Consider the following 14,457-nt stretch of genomic DNA (forward strand, 5'->3'; position numbering starts at 1 on the left):
CAGCAGCACTCCATCATCAAATGGAAGTTGTATATGCAAGATCAGGCCCGAGAAGGCCCTGAAGGCACAAGTAATTTACATGAGGAAGTGGCCACAATGCCCACGGTCTCCACTCCTGTTACATATCTGTTTCTGTCTCAGCTGCACCTATGGCCTCATGGAGAGTTCCTTATGATAAGTTGACTGTGGAAAAAAAATTCATGCCTGGTTTACAGATGGCTCTGTGCAATATGCAGGCATCACTTGAAAGTGGACAGCTGCAGCGCTGCAGGCCCTTTTGGGAACTTTCTTGAAGGAAAGTGGTGGAGGGAAATCCTTCTAGTGGGCAGAATTTTGATCAGTGCACCGGAATGTTAATTTTCCCTGAGAGAAATGACCAGTGAGGTGCAATGAGTTTCTATCATGTGGCCCTGGATTTGTAATTCTCCCAAAATGATTTGTTGTGCTGCAATCTTCCAAGTGACTGATTGGTTTGCTAGCCTTTTGAGTGGCTTGTAATCCACCCAATAGGATTGAGTGGCTCACAATTTACTTAGCTGATCTGTGGGTTTATGATGCTGCTAGGAAAGCTACACCTTGAAATTGACAAGGAGTTTTCCTATATTAGTGGTCAATCTCACAGACATTTTTGTGGTTCTCTAATCAACAAGAGCCTGTAGAGGAGTGCATTCTTTGGACCTAGGTCCCTGCACTGGGAACCTTCTAGACCCAAAGAAAAGAGCTCTAATAAGGTCAAGGACTGTAACACTGACTGAGCTGATAACACTAAAGACCAAGCAAACGATGTCAGGGAGGCCCAGACAGAGCCCAGAGGAAGAGAGAACAGTTAGGGCAGCGGGGATGGGCAAAGGGGTTGGCCCACAGAGCAAGTGAAAGCGTCGGCCATGCTGTTCTGCCTTTGATGGCATCAGAGGCCCTAGCAGAGCAAGAGGTAGTGTCGGACCATGCCGGAATGATTTGGACAGCAGCAGGTGCCCCAGATGTGCTGAGAGCTGTGCTTCCAAGGGGAAGCAGTTTCTAAGGGCCCCGAGGGGGTCAGTTTTGAGCAAGGGTTGCCAGCAGGGGCGTGGGCACACCCCGTGCATGGGTCGCTGGCAGAGTCTCAGGAGGCTCCATGCGGGGGTCTTTCTGCAGCAGGGAAGAGCCAGCAACCTGAGGCCCAGCAAAACCCAGCAGCAGAGCAGAGCATGGTGGGAACAGTGTGGGCCTCAGGCGGTGTGCAGCACGAGGACTTGAACCCCCAGCATCTGCTGACACCCGAACCACAGTATTCCTGCCCAGTGACATAAGAATGGACATCAGTTTTTGGGGAAGGCTAAGCGGGTACCCTTTAAAACATAAGCAGTCCCTCTTACAAAATGGGTCACGTGTAGGGGGGCAGAACCTGTTCACCATAAGTAACCTGTTCCTATTATTTACTGTTTACTTTCTATAAATAATAATAGTAGCTTTCACATTGCCAACACTGTATGTGTCTCATGCGTATGGTTCGATTATAATGTATGAACATAGCATCCTTGGAGTGGTTGAAGCCTCTGGGTGAAGTCTTCATTCCTAGCAGTCTTGTTGCTGCTTGGAATGCTGAGGCAACCTGTGTGTGCAATGTTGTCAGATATATGACTGTATACCAATTCATGGGCTGTGGCCAATGGTTTGGCTGGATGGTCAAAGACTTGGAAAAAACATAATTGGAAAATTGATGACAAGGCGGTACGGGGAAGAGGTATGTGGATAAATCTCTCTGAATGGGCCAAAGAAGCGATGTTATTTGCTCGTCAAAGCATGACCTCAGCAGAGGAGAATTTTAACAATCAATAGGATATCAGTCAGCCTCTTTCCTCAGCCACCCCTGTCATTATCCAATAGGCTCGAACAAAGTGGCCATGGTAGCAGAGATGAAGGTTATGCATGGGCTCAGCAACATGTACATCCACTCACCAAGGCCAAATTGGGTACAGCCACAGCTGAGTGCCCAATCTGCAAGCAGCGGAGACCAATACTGAGTCCTCTATACGGTATCATTCCTTGAGGTGATCAGCCAACAACCTGGTGGCAGGTTGATTATACATAATGGCTTCCATCATGGACTGGGCAGAATTTTGTTCTTACTGGGACGGACGTTTACTCTGATATGGATTTGCCTTCCCCATAAGCAATACTTCTGTCAAAACTACCATCAGTGGACTTATAGAATGCCTCATCCTCCATTATGGCATTACACACATCATTGCCTTGGATCAAGGATATCACTTCACAGCAAATGAAGTGCGGTGATAGGCCCAAAACAAAACCAAACTCATTGCTGTCGAGTTGATTACAACTCACAGCAACCCTACTAGACAGAGTAGAACTGTCCTATAGGGTTTTCAAGGAGGGGCTGGTAAACTTGAACTGGTGACCTTTTGGTTAACAACTGAGCTTTTAACCACTGTGCCACCAGGGCTCCAGCAATGGGACCATGCTCAGGGAATTTACTGGTCTTATAATGTTCTCCATCATCCTGAAGAAGTTGGCTTGATAGAAGCATAGAATGACCTTTTAAAGAATCAATTATGACACCAGCTAGGTGGCAATACCTTGCAGGGCTGGGGCGATGCTCTCTAGGAGGCTGTATAAGCTCTAAATCAGTATCTAATACATGGTACTGTTTCTTCCATAGCCAGGATTCACGGATCCAGAAATCAAAGGGTGAAAAATGGGAGCGGCACCACTCAGTATTATCCCTAGTGACCCACTTGCAAAATTTTGGTTCCTTTCCCCAGGACCCTATGCTCTTCTTGTCTAGAAGTCTTAATTCCAAAGGGAGGAATGCTCCCACCAGGAGACACAACACTTTTTGCAGTGAACTGGAAATTAAGAATGCCATTCGACCACTCTGGGCTCCTAATGCCTTTGAATCAACAGGCAAAGAAGGGAGTTACCGTACTGGCTGGTGTGATTGATCCTGATTACCAAGTTGAAATTGGACTGTTATTACACAATGGAGGTAAAGAAAAGTATGTCTGGAATACAGGACATCCCTTAGGCTGTATTTTAGTACTACCATGCCCTGTGATTAAAGTCAATGGAAAACTTCAACAACCCAATTCAGACAACTTCTAATTGGCCAGACCCTTCAGGAATGAAGGTTTGGGACACCCCACCAGGCAAAAAGCCATAACCAGCTGGATGCTTGCTTAGGGCAAACAGAATGTGGAATGGGTACTGGAAGAAGGTAGTTCTAAATACCAGCTACAACTATGGGACCAATTGCAGAAACGAGGACTGTAATTTTTATGAGTATTTCTTCTTTGTTTTGATATAAGTTTGTGTGTGTGTGTGTGTGTGTGTGTGTAGCAAACATCTTTGTTTTTTTCCCTCTCTTATACCCTTACTTATTATAAAATACAAGATGTAAATAGTTACATATTAGATGGAACTATGACTTTATAATTGCCTTTTATTTAGAGATTATGTTTGCTTTAAGATGTGCATAAGTGCCAAGTTGAAAAGGGTGGACTGTGATGGTTAACTTCATGTGTCAACTTGGCTAGGCTCTGATTCTCAGTATTTTGGCCAGATACTGGACTGACTGATGTGATGTAATGTAAGGTAATATAATGTAATGTAATCATCATTCATGATTGTGATCGGATGTAATCAATCTATCAGTTGAAAGGAGAGTTTCCTTGGAGGTGTGGTCTGCCTCCAGAAAATAAACATTCTGGCCGAGCTCGCTCTCTCTCGACACTGCATTCTTCTCATTGCCTGACCTAGATCTTGGGACATAAGCTTCCAAAAGGCTCCGGCCTCCGGGCTGACTTGCAGATTTTGGATTTGCCAGACCCACAATTCTGTGAGCCAACAGAGGTCTCCAGCCTGCCACCCGACGTACAAAGTTGAGACTTCCGAGCCCGCACAATTGCACGAGCCATTTCCTTGTAGTAAATCTGTGTATGGATGCAGAACTGAAAGTGCTCACTCGTCTAAGCGAAAAAATTTGCAAGACAGCTACCTGGCCAACCGTCTGGAAGAAGTTCATATTCGTGCCTATTCCAAAGAAAAGTGTTTCAACAGAACGTTGAAATTATTGAATAATATCATACACAAGTAAAATTTTGCTGAAGATCATTCAACAACAGTTGCAGTGGTACATAAACAGAGAACTTCCAGAAGTTCAAGCTGGATTCAGAAGAGCACATGGAACCAAGGATATCATTGCTGATGTCAGATGGCTACTGGCTGAAAGCAAAGAATACCAGAAAGATGTTTACATGTGTTTTATTGACTATGAAAAGGCAATTGACTCTGTGGATCACAACAAATTATGGATAACATTTCAAAGAATGGGAATTCCAGAAAACTTAATTGTGCTCATGAGGAAATTGTACATAGATCAAGAGACAGTCTTTCAAACAGAATAAGAGAACACTGCGTGTTTTAAAGTCAGGAAAGCCGTGCATCAGGCTTGTATCCTTTCACCATACATTTTCAGTCTGTATGCTGAGCAAATAATCCAAGAAGCTGGACTATATGAAGAAGAATATGGCATTAGGATTGGAGGAAGACTCATAAACAACCTGCATTATGCAGATGACACAACCTTGCTTGCTGAAAGTGAAGAAGCCTTGAAGCACTTACTGATGAAGATCAAAGACTACAGCCTTCAGTGTGGATTACACCTCAACATAAAACAAAAATCCTCACAACTAGACCAATAAGCAACATCAGGATAAAAGGAGAAAATATTGAAGTTATCAAGGATTTTATTTTACTTGGATCCACAATCAACACCCATGGAAGCAGCAGTCAAGAAATCAAACAAAGTTTTGCATTGGGCAAGTCTGCTGCATAAAACCTCTTTAAAGTGTTAAAAAGCAAAGATGTCACTTTGAGGATTAAGGTGTGCCTGACCCAAACTATGGTATTTTTAATTGCTTCATATGCATGTGAAAACTGGACAATGAGTAAGGAAGACCAAAGAATAATTGATACTTTTGGATTATGGTGTTGTTGAAAAATGTTCAATATACCATGGACTGCCAGAAAAACGAACAAATCTGTCTTGAAAGAAGTACAACCAGAATGCTCCTTGGAAGCAAGGATGGTGAGATTTCGTCTCATGTACTTTGGACATGTTATCAGGAAGGACCCTGATGTCCCTAGAGAAAGACATCATGCCTGGTATAGAAGAGGGTCAGCGAAAAAGAGGAAGACCCTCAGTGAGATGGATTGACAAAGTGGCTGTAATAATGGCTTCAAACATAGCAATGATTGTGAGGGTAACGCAAGACCAGGTAGTGTTTCGTTCTGTTGTACATAGGGTGGCTATGAGTCGTAACTGACTTGACAGCACCTAACAGCAACGACAAATCTCTCTCTCTCTCTGCTTATATATATACACCTCTCACTGGTTTTGCTCCTTTAGAGAGTCCAACTAAGATGATTCCACTGGCCAGAACTTTGTCCTTAGGTACAAGGATGGCTGGGACAGCAACTGTCTGGTAACAGAGAATGAGATGACAAAGACTGGTTTAAACCAATCATGATTCATCCCGGGAAGAGAAGCCTACCTTCCCTGAGATCAAATGATCCCCAAGTATTTTTTGAACAAAATCAGGATACTGTTGGCACTGATGAGGAAGAAGGACTGTAAAAATGGCATGGTGGCAGCATAGTCTGACCTCCTCTAACTTCATGAGGGAGAGAGAAGACCATTATAGTTATAAACAGTCCAAGGCTGATTCCTATGAGGCGGAGGTCAGACATGCCTCCTTTCTCCAGAATTTTACCAATTCTGACACCATCCCTCCCTCCCATGGCACTCTCTACCTCTCTGCTGCTTCCAATAATTCATTGCAATGGCCACACAGAACTCAGACCATACTCACAGTTATGGGGGCTATTGGGGAAGAACAGGTTACAATTCAGAATACAATTCTTTGATCAGGACAGTCTCTTCTCAGCCGTGCCAACAGATAGGCCTCTTGGCCTCTGCTTTGCTCAGGAAAGTGTTACAAAGCTCTTCAGTGCTGCCAGTAAGTGACCTGAGGCACCCCACTCTGCCAGTAAGCCTCAGCCTGAAGACGCTCAGCTCTCTCGCTCATTGGGTTGGCAAGCCTAGCTCTGCCAACAAGTGCCCAGAGGCAATCCACACTGCCAGCAAGTGTCCTGCCCAAAAGCACTCAGCTGTCTTGCTCCATGGGCCAAGAAGCTCACCGTACCACCTCCCGCCAGTCTCCTGGTTCTGTTGCTTCTGTTGCTATCATTTCCCCGCCACTGCTTCTTGCCATCTCTAACCATCTCCAATGTTACAGCTCTCTCTTTCTGTCTCCTGGGTCTAGGAGGTTTTTGGCATAGGGATCCCAGGTCCAAAAGACGTGCTCCACTCCTGTCTCATCTGCTTGGTGGGAGTTCGGCCCCCTCTCTGCCTCTGGGATGGCTCATTTTTAAACGTAGTGGGAGGGCAAAACTAGCCAATACCTTTATTAGGGCTCCATACACCTTCATTACATGATCCCACCCCCACAAGGGAGCCATCCACCTTACTTGCATTATTAACAAGCTGTCCAATCCCCTTGGTGGGCCACAAACACCTTATTTGCCTAGTCCCACACAATCATTCCCCCAAGCGTCTGTCAGTTTGTCGTACTGTGGGGTTTGCGTGTTGCTGTGATGCTGGAAATTATGCCACTGGTATTCAAATAAGAGCAGAGCCACTTATAGCAGATAGGTTTCAGCTGAGCTTCCAGACTAAGACAGACTAGGAAGAAAGGACCTGGGGGGTCTACTTCTGAAAAAAATTAGCCAGCAAAAACCTTATGAACAGAAGCAGAACATTCTCTGATATAGTGCTAGAAGATGAGCACCCCAGGTTGGAAAGCACTCAGAAGATGACTGGGGAATAGCTGCCTCCTTAAAGTAGAGTCGACCTTAATGAGGTGGATGAAGTCAAGCTTTTGGGACCTTCATTTGCTGAAGTGACGTGACTCAAAATGAGAAGAAACAGCTGCAGACATCCATTAATAATCAGAGCAAGGAATGTACAAAGTATGAATCTAGGAAAATTGGAAACTGTCAGAAAAGAAATGGAATGCATAAACGTGGATATCCTAGGCATTAGTGAGCTGAAATGGACTGGTATTGGCCATTTTTAATCAGACAATCATACGGTCTACTATGCTGGGAATGACTACTTGAAGAGGAATGGCATTGCATTCATCATCAAAAAGAACACTTCAAAATCTCTCTTGGTACAATGCTGTCAGTGATAATATCCATACACCTATAAGGAAGACCAGTTAATACGATTATTATTCAAATTTACACACCAAACACTAAGTCCAAAGATGAATAAACTGAAGAATTTTACCAACTTCTGCAATCTGAAATTGATCGAGCATGCAATCAGCATGCATTGATAATTACTGGTGATTGGAATGTCAAAGTTGGAAACAAAGAAGAAGGATGGCCTTCCTGATAGAAACAACGCCAGAGATTGCATGATAGAATTTTGCAAGAACAATGACTTCTTCATTGCAAATATCTTCTTGCAACCAACATAAACGGTGACTATACACGTGGACCTCGCCAGACGGAATACACAGGAATCAAATCGACTACATCTGTGGAAAGAGACGATTGAAAAGCTCTATATCATCAGTCAGAACAAGGCCAGGGCCAACTGTGGAACAGACCATCAATTGCTCATATGCAAGTTCAAGTTGAAACAGAAGAAAATTAGAAGTCCATGAGAGCCAAAGTCCTACCTTGAGTATATCTCACCTGAATTTAAAGACCATCTCAAGAATAGATTTGATGTATTGAACACAAATGACCGAAGACCAGACAGGTTGTGGAATGACATCAAGGACATCATACATGAAGAAAGTAAGAGATCATTAAAAAGAAAGGAAGGAGACCTTCCAGGACTTCCAGGCAACATGGCACTATAGACAGAAGTGCCACACCATCTCTCCACAGCAAAGATCCAAAAAACTAAGTCAAACAGAGACAAACATTAATCCTGAAACCCTAAGCATGAAATGAAGAGATAAAGAACTCGGCCAACCATCAAACAGAATAAGAAACTGACATAGAACAGAGAGCTAGAAGAGATATATTCAGAGGTCCCCTATCAGCTAACACAGCACCGATCCGCCATCTTGAACTCCTATCTGAGACTGGCGAACAAGGGATCCGAGAAAGCAGCTTCACACACAGAGCTCCCAGCAGGAGAAAGAACAACAGGTAACCAGAAATATAAGCCTTCCAACCCCCCACCCTTCTTCACCCCCACTCGGCCTCCTCTGCTTCCAGCTGCCACAGTCTCTTCGCAGAAAAACACAGGCTTCACCCTGGTGCCGCTTGGATTCCACCCGCCCACACTGACCAGCTCCCTGAGTGCCAATTGTTGGCTGCTGGTGTTGCTTTTTTCCACTTCTGTTACTTTCTTCCTTACCTCTCACCAACTCCCCCTCCTTTCTCTCGAATACCTGGCTTCGTGTGCCATCTTTGCTTCTTCCTGAAAGGCTGCAAAACACCGCTCAACTGTGAAACTGCTTCCCGGTCCATACTGCCATTGCTGGTGGGATCCACGGGGCTGTTTTTTCTTTGTTTCTTCTGATTTGTTCTGTTCTGTTTTAATTTGTTTGTTTTCTTTTTCTTTTCTGAGCTCGGGAACCTTTTCTAGCTGAGCAGTACTGCGCGTCTTGAGAGCTACTCTCTTATTCTGTGCAGACATGCAGTGGGATCCCTGAGACATTTCTTTTTTTCTTGTTTTTGTTGTTTCTTTATTTTGTTTCCTCTCTCTCTTTTTCCCTTTTTGTCTTTCTTCATTCTCAGTTTCTTGTCTCTCTATACTTACCTTCTCTTCCTGTCTCCTGCATACACAGTGCTAAGTGACATCTCTACCCCTTCTAGCTAGGGTGACTTCACAGCCTGGGAGCAACTTGTCCAGTTCTTGCAGTGACACCAATGGGATCCCTGAGGGCTATTCTTTTCTTTTCTAGTTTTTATTTATTCATTTTTTTCTTTTTACTTTTTGTTTTTCTCCATTTCTTAGTCTGTCATCTCTCCACTCCAACTGCAAGCTCCCTTAGCACTTTTTTGGTTTGTTTATTTGTACGATTTTGGCTCCAGTTCCTCTCTCCTCTTTCTCCCCTTTCCCATACCTATCTTTGCTCTACACATCACAATCTCCCCCTTCCTTCCTGTCTACCTGTATCATGCACTGAACACCATATCACCAAGCAGCACAGGAACGGCCTACCAGAACCTCCCCTACATGGATTGCTGGCCTGCCCAGTCGTCCCTAGTACCTGCCACAAACAACACATCCCAGCAAGTCCCATTCAGCTGGACCTGCCCTGCTGTACCATACTTGAGTGGCTGACCCTACCCATTGGAGAAGGAGGCGAAAAGTATTGTGCCTACAGACGAGGAAACAACAAAGAACACACAGCCCGCTTGCTCAGACATAACCAAATAAAACAAAAAAGCAAGACACAACAAACAAGTCTACAATCAATAAATGAGAAAAATAACTACTGAATGCCACAAAGGCAGCAGACAATATCAAAACATATACAATAATAGGACAGGATGGTTCCAGTAGGCATCCAAAATAAAACACCACATAAATTTCCAGTAGAAGAAAAGGCACTAGAACTACCTGATATACAATTCAAATCTCTAATATTCAAAGCTGTCCAAGAGTTGAAGCAAAAAGCAGGCAAAAATGAGGACAAAATAGACAAATTCATGGAAAAGGCAGACAAATTCAAGGCAAAAACAGACAAAAAATAGAAGAATTCAGGAAAATAATATAGGAAAAAAATGTTAAAATAAATTCACAACTAGAAATCATATAAAAACAACAATTAGAAATCCAAAAGATAAACAACAAGATTTCAGAAATGGAAAGTGTCATAGAAGGGCTCAGGAACAGGTTTGAAACGATGGAAGACAGCATCAGTGAAATTGAAGACAAACACTTAGATACAGCTCTAAGGAAAAATCAGAAAAGAGAATGAAGAAAATTGAAGAGACCCTGAGAATTATGTGTGATACAATAAAAAGCAAAAATCTGCAAGTGATCAGAGTTCCAGAATGGGGGAAAAAACAGAAAACACAGAGAAGATCATTGAAGAATTGCTGACAGAAAACTTCCCCAATATCAGGAAAGATGAAAAACTGGCCATCCAAGAAGCTCTACGAACCCCATATAGGATAGACCCCAAAAGAAAATCACCAAGGCATATCATAATCACACTCACCAAAACCAAAGACAAACAAAGAATCCTGAGAGCAGCTCAAGAAAAACAAAAAGTCACATACAGAGGAAAACCAATAAGACTAAGCTCAGATTATTCGGCAGAAACCATTCAGGCAAGAAGCAATGGGATGACATATATAAAACCTTGAAAGAAAAAAATTGCCAGCCAAGAATAATATATCCTGCAAAACTCTCATTCAAATATGATGGTGAAATTAGGACATTTCCAGAAAAATAAAAATTAAGGGACTATGTACAAACCAAACCAATTTACAAGAATTATTAAAGGGAGTCTTTTTATCTGAGAACAAACAACATCAGACCACAGGGTGAATATAGGATGCAGGATCATACCAGCCAGATAACAACCTAGGAAATGAACTTTCAAGGACTATTCAAAACCAAAAGAATTACAACAGGGAACCAGAGAGATTAATCTGTAAATGACAACAACATCAGAACAATAAAAGAGGGAATAAATGGAGTAGGTGTAGAACTTTCTAATGGAGAGAAAGGCAAGGCAATACCAAGTAATAATAGGCATGTTCAAACCTAGGAAGATAACGGTAAATCTCAAGGTAATCACAAAGAAAGTTAACAAACCTACTCATCAAAATAAAGAAGAAAAACATAAAGTCTTAGTAAAAACAAAACCTACGAAAACAAAAAAAAAATGAAAAAATCAACAAACAAAAGGAATTCAGCACAGGAGAGTAAGAGGAACAAAGAAAACGTCAGAACCATAAAAAAAAAAACACTACAAAGTGACAGCAATAAACTCACATCTATCAATAATTACACTGAATGTAAATGGGCTCAATGCACCCATAAAGAGATGGGGAGTGACAGAATGGATAAAAAAACAGGATCTATCAATATGCTATCTACAAAAGACACACTTTAGAAATAAGAATGTAAATTTATTAAAAATCAGAGGATGGAAATGAATACATCAAGCAAACAGCTACCAAAAAAGAGCAGGAGTGGCAATACTAATCTGAGATAAAAAAAGACTTTAAAACAAAATACACCACAAAAAAACAAAGAAGGACACTATATAAAGATTAACAGAATGATCCATCAAGAAGACATAAACGTAATAAACATCTACACACCCAATAACAGGGCTCCAAAATAAATACAACGAACTCTAACAGCACTGAAAAGAGAAATTGACAGTTCCACTATAATAGTAGGAGACTTCAACACACCACTCTTGGTAAAGGATGAGACATCTAGAAAGAAACTAAGCAAAGATATAGAAAACCTAAAGGACACAATCAGCCACCTTGGCCTCATAGGCATATATAGAACACTCCACCCAACAGCTGCAAAGTACACATTGTTTTCCAATGCACATGGAAGTTTCTCCAGAATAGACCACATCTTAGGCCACAGAGCAATCCTGAACAAGATCCAAAACACTGAGATAATACAAAGCATCTTCTCTGACCACAATGCCATGAAGGTAAAAATTAACAACAGGAGGAGCAAGGAAAAAAAATCAATTACATGGAAACTGAATAACACCCTGCTTACAAACCACTGGGTAATAGAAGAAACCAGAGATGGAATAAAAAGAATTCCTAAAATCAGACGAGAATGAAAGCACATCATATCAAAACCTTTGGGACACAGCAAAGGCAGTCCTCAGAGGACAATTTACAGCAATAGATGCACACATCAAAAAAGAAGAAACAGAAAAAATCAAAACATTAATTACAGAACTTGAACAAATAGAAAGAGAACAGCACAAAAAGCCCACAGCCACTAGAAGAAAGGAAATAATAAAGATCAGAGCATAAATAAATGAAATATAGAAGAGAAAAACAATAGAAAGTATCAACAAAACCAAAAGTTGGTTCTTTGAAAGGATCAACAAAATCGACAAACCACTGGCCAGAGTGAGAAAAGAAAAACAGGAGAGGACACAAATAACCCAAATAAGAAATGAAAGGGGGGGTCTTTATAACAGACCCAACTGAAATAAAAAGGATCATAACAGAGTATTATGAAAAAACTGTACTCCAACAAATTTGAAAACCTAGTGGAAATGGATCAATTTCTAAATGCACACTACCTACCCAAGCTACCACAAAGTGATGCTGAAAATCTGAACAGACTCATAACAAGAGAAGAGACTGCAAAGATAAAAAAAAAAAAAAAAAAAAAAAACTCCTAACAAAAAAAAGCCCTGGAACAGAAGGAATCATTGGAGAAATCTACGAAACATTCAGAGAACAGCTTATACCAGTACTACTCAAAGTATTTCAAAAAATTTAGAAAAGGAAGCAACACTTCTGAATTCATTCTATGAAGACAGCATAACCCTGATACCAAAACCAGGCAAAGATGCCACAAAAAAAAGAAAATTACAGACCAATATCTCTCATGAATATAGATGCATAACTTCTCAATAAAATTCTAGCCAATAGAATTCAGCACCATATCAAAAAAATATTACACCACAATCAAGTAGGATTCATACCAGCTATGCAAGGATGGTTCAGCATTCGAAAATCAATCAACATAATCCACCACATAAATAAAAGGGAAAAAAAGAATCAAATGATCATCTCAACTGACCCAGAAAAGGCATTCGACAAAGTCAAACCACCGATTCCTGATAAATCTCTCAATAAAATAGATACAGAAGGGGAATTTCTCAACATAATAATGGGCATCTATGCAAAACCAACGGCCAACATCATTCTTAATGCAGAGAGGCTGAAAACATTCCCCATGAGAAAAGGAACAAGACAAGGATGCCCTTTATCACCACTCCTATTTAACATTGTGCTGGAATTCCTAGCTAGAGCAATAAGGCAAGAAAAAGAAATAAAGGGCATCCAAATTAGTAATGAATAAGTTAAACTGTCCCTATTTCCAGATGATATGATGCTACACATAGAAAACCCTAAAGACTCCACGTGAAAACTAGTGGAACTAACAGAAAGATTCATCAGAGTAGCAGGATACAAGATAAACATACAAAAGTCAGTCAGATTGCTATACAATAAAGAGAATGATGAAAAGGAAATCAGGAAAACAATACCATTTATAATAGCCCATAAAAATTAAAATACTTAGGAATAAATCTAACCAGGGATGTAAAAGACCTATACAAAAAAAAACTATAAAACAGTACTGCAAGAAACCCAAATGGATCCACACAAATGAAAAAACATACCATACTCATGGATAGACTCAACATTGTGTAAATGACATTTCTACTGAAAGTAGTCTACAAATAGAATGCAATCCCGATCCAAATACCAACAACATTCTTTAAAGAGGTGGAAAAACTAATCATTAACTTTATTTGGGAAGGGAAGAAACCCCGGTAAGTAAAGCACTATTGAAGAAGAAGAATAAAGTAGGAAGACTCGCACTACCTGACCTCAGAACCTACTGTACAGCTACCATAGTCAAAACAGCCTGGAACTGGTACAATGACAGATACATTGACCAACTGAACAGAATTGAGAACCCAGATGTAAATCCATCCACCTACAGTCACCTGATCTTCGACAAGGGTCCAAAGTCCATCAAATGGGGAAAAGAAAGTCTTTTTAACAAATGGTGCTGGCATAACTGGATGTCCCTCTGCAAAAAAAATGAAACAGGACCCATATGTCACACTATATACAAAAACTAATTCAAAATGGATCAAAGACCTAAATATAAAGCCAAAACTATAAAGTTCATAGACGAAAATATAATATCAAAGCTAGAGGCCCTGATACACGGCATTAACAGGATACAAACCATAACCAACAATACACAAACTCCAGAATATAAGCTACATAACTGGGATCTTCTAAAAATTAAATACTTACACTCATGAAAAGACTTCTCCAAAAGAGTAAAAAGAGAACCTACAGACTGGGAAAAAATTTTTGGACATTACAAGTCAAACAAAAGTCTAATCTCTAAAATCTACAAGAAAATCCAACACCTCGACAACAAAAGACAAATAATCCAGTTAAAAAATAGGCAAAGGAACAGGCACTTCACCAAAGAAGACATTCAAGCGGCCATCAGACAGATGAAGAAATGCTCACGATCACTAGCCATTAGAGACATGCAGATTAAAACCACAGTGAGATACCATCTCACCCCGGCATTACTGGCACGAATCAAAAACACTGGAAATAACAAATGTTGGAGGGGCTGCGGGGAGATTGGAACTCTTATGCACT

The sequence above is a fragment of the Trichechus manatus genome, unplaced genomic scaffold, assembly GCF_000243295.1.
Source record: "Trichechus manatus latirostris isolate Lorelei unplaced genomic scaffold, TriManLat1.0 scaffold00070, whole genome shotgun sequence".
Lineage (NCBI taxonomy): Eukaryota > Metazoa > Chordata > Mammalia > Sirenia > Trichechidae > Trichechus > Trichechus manatus.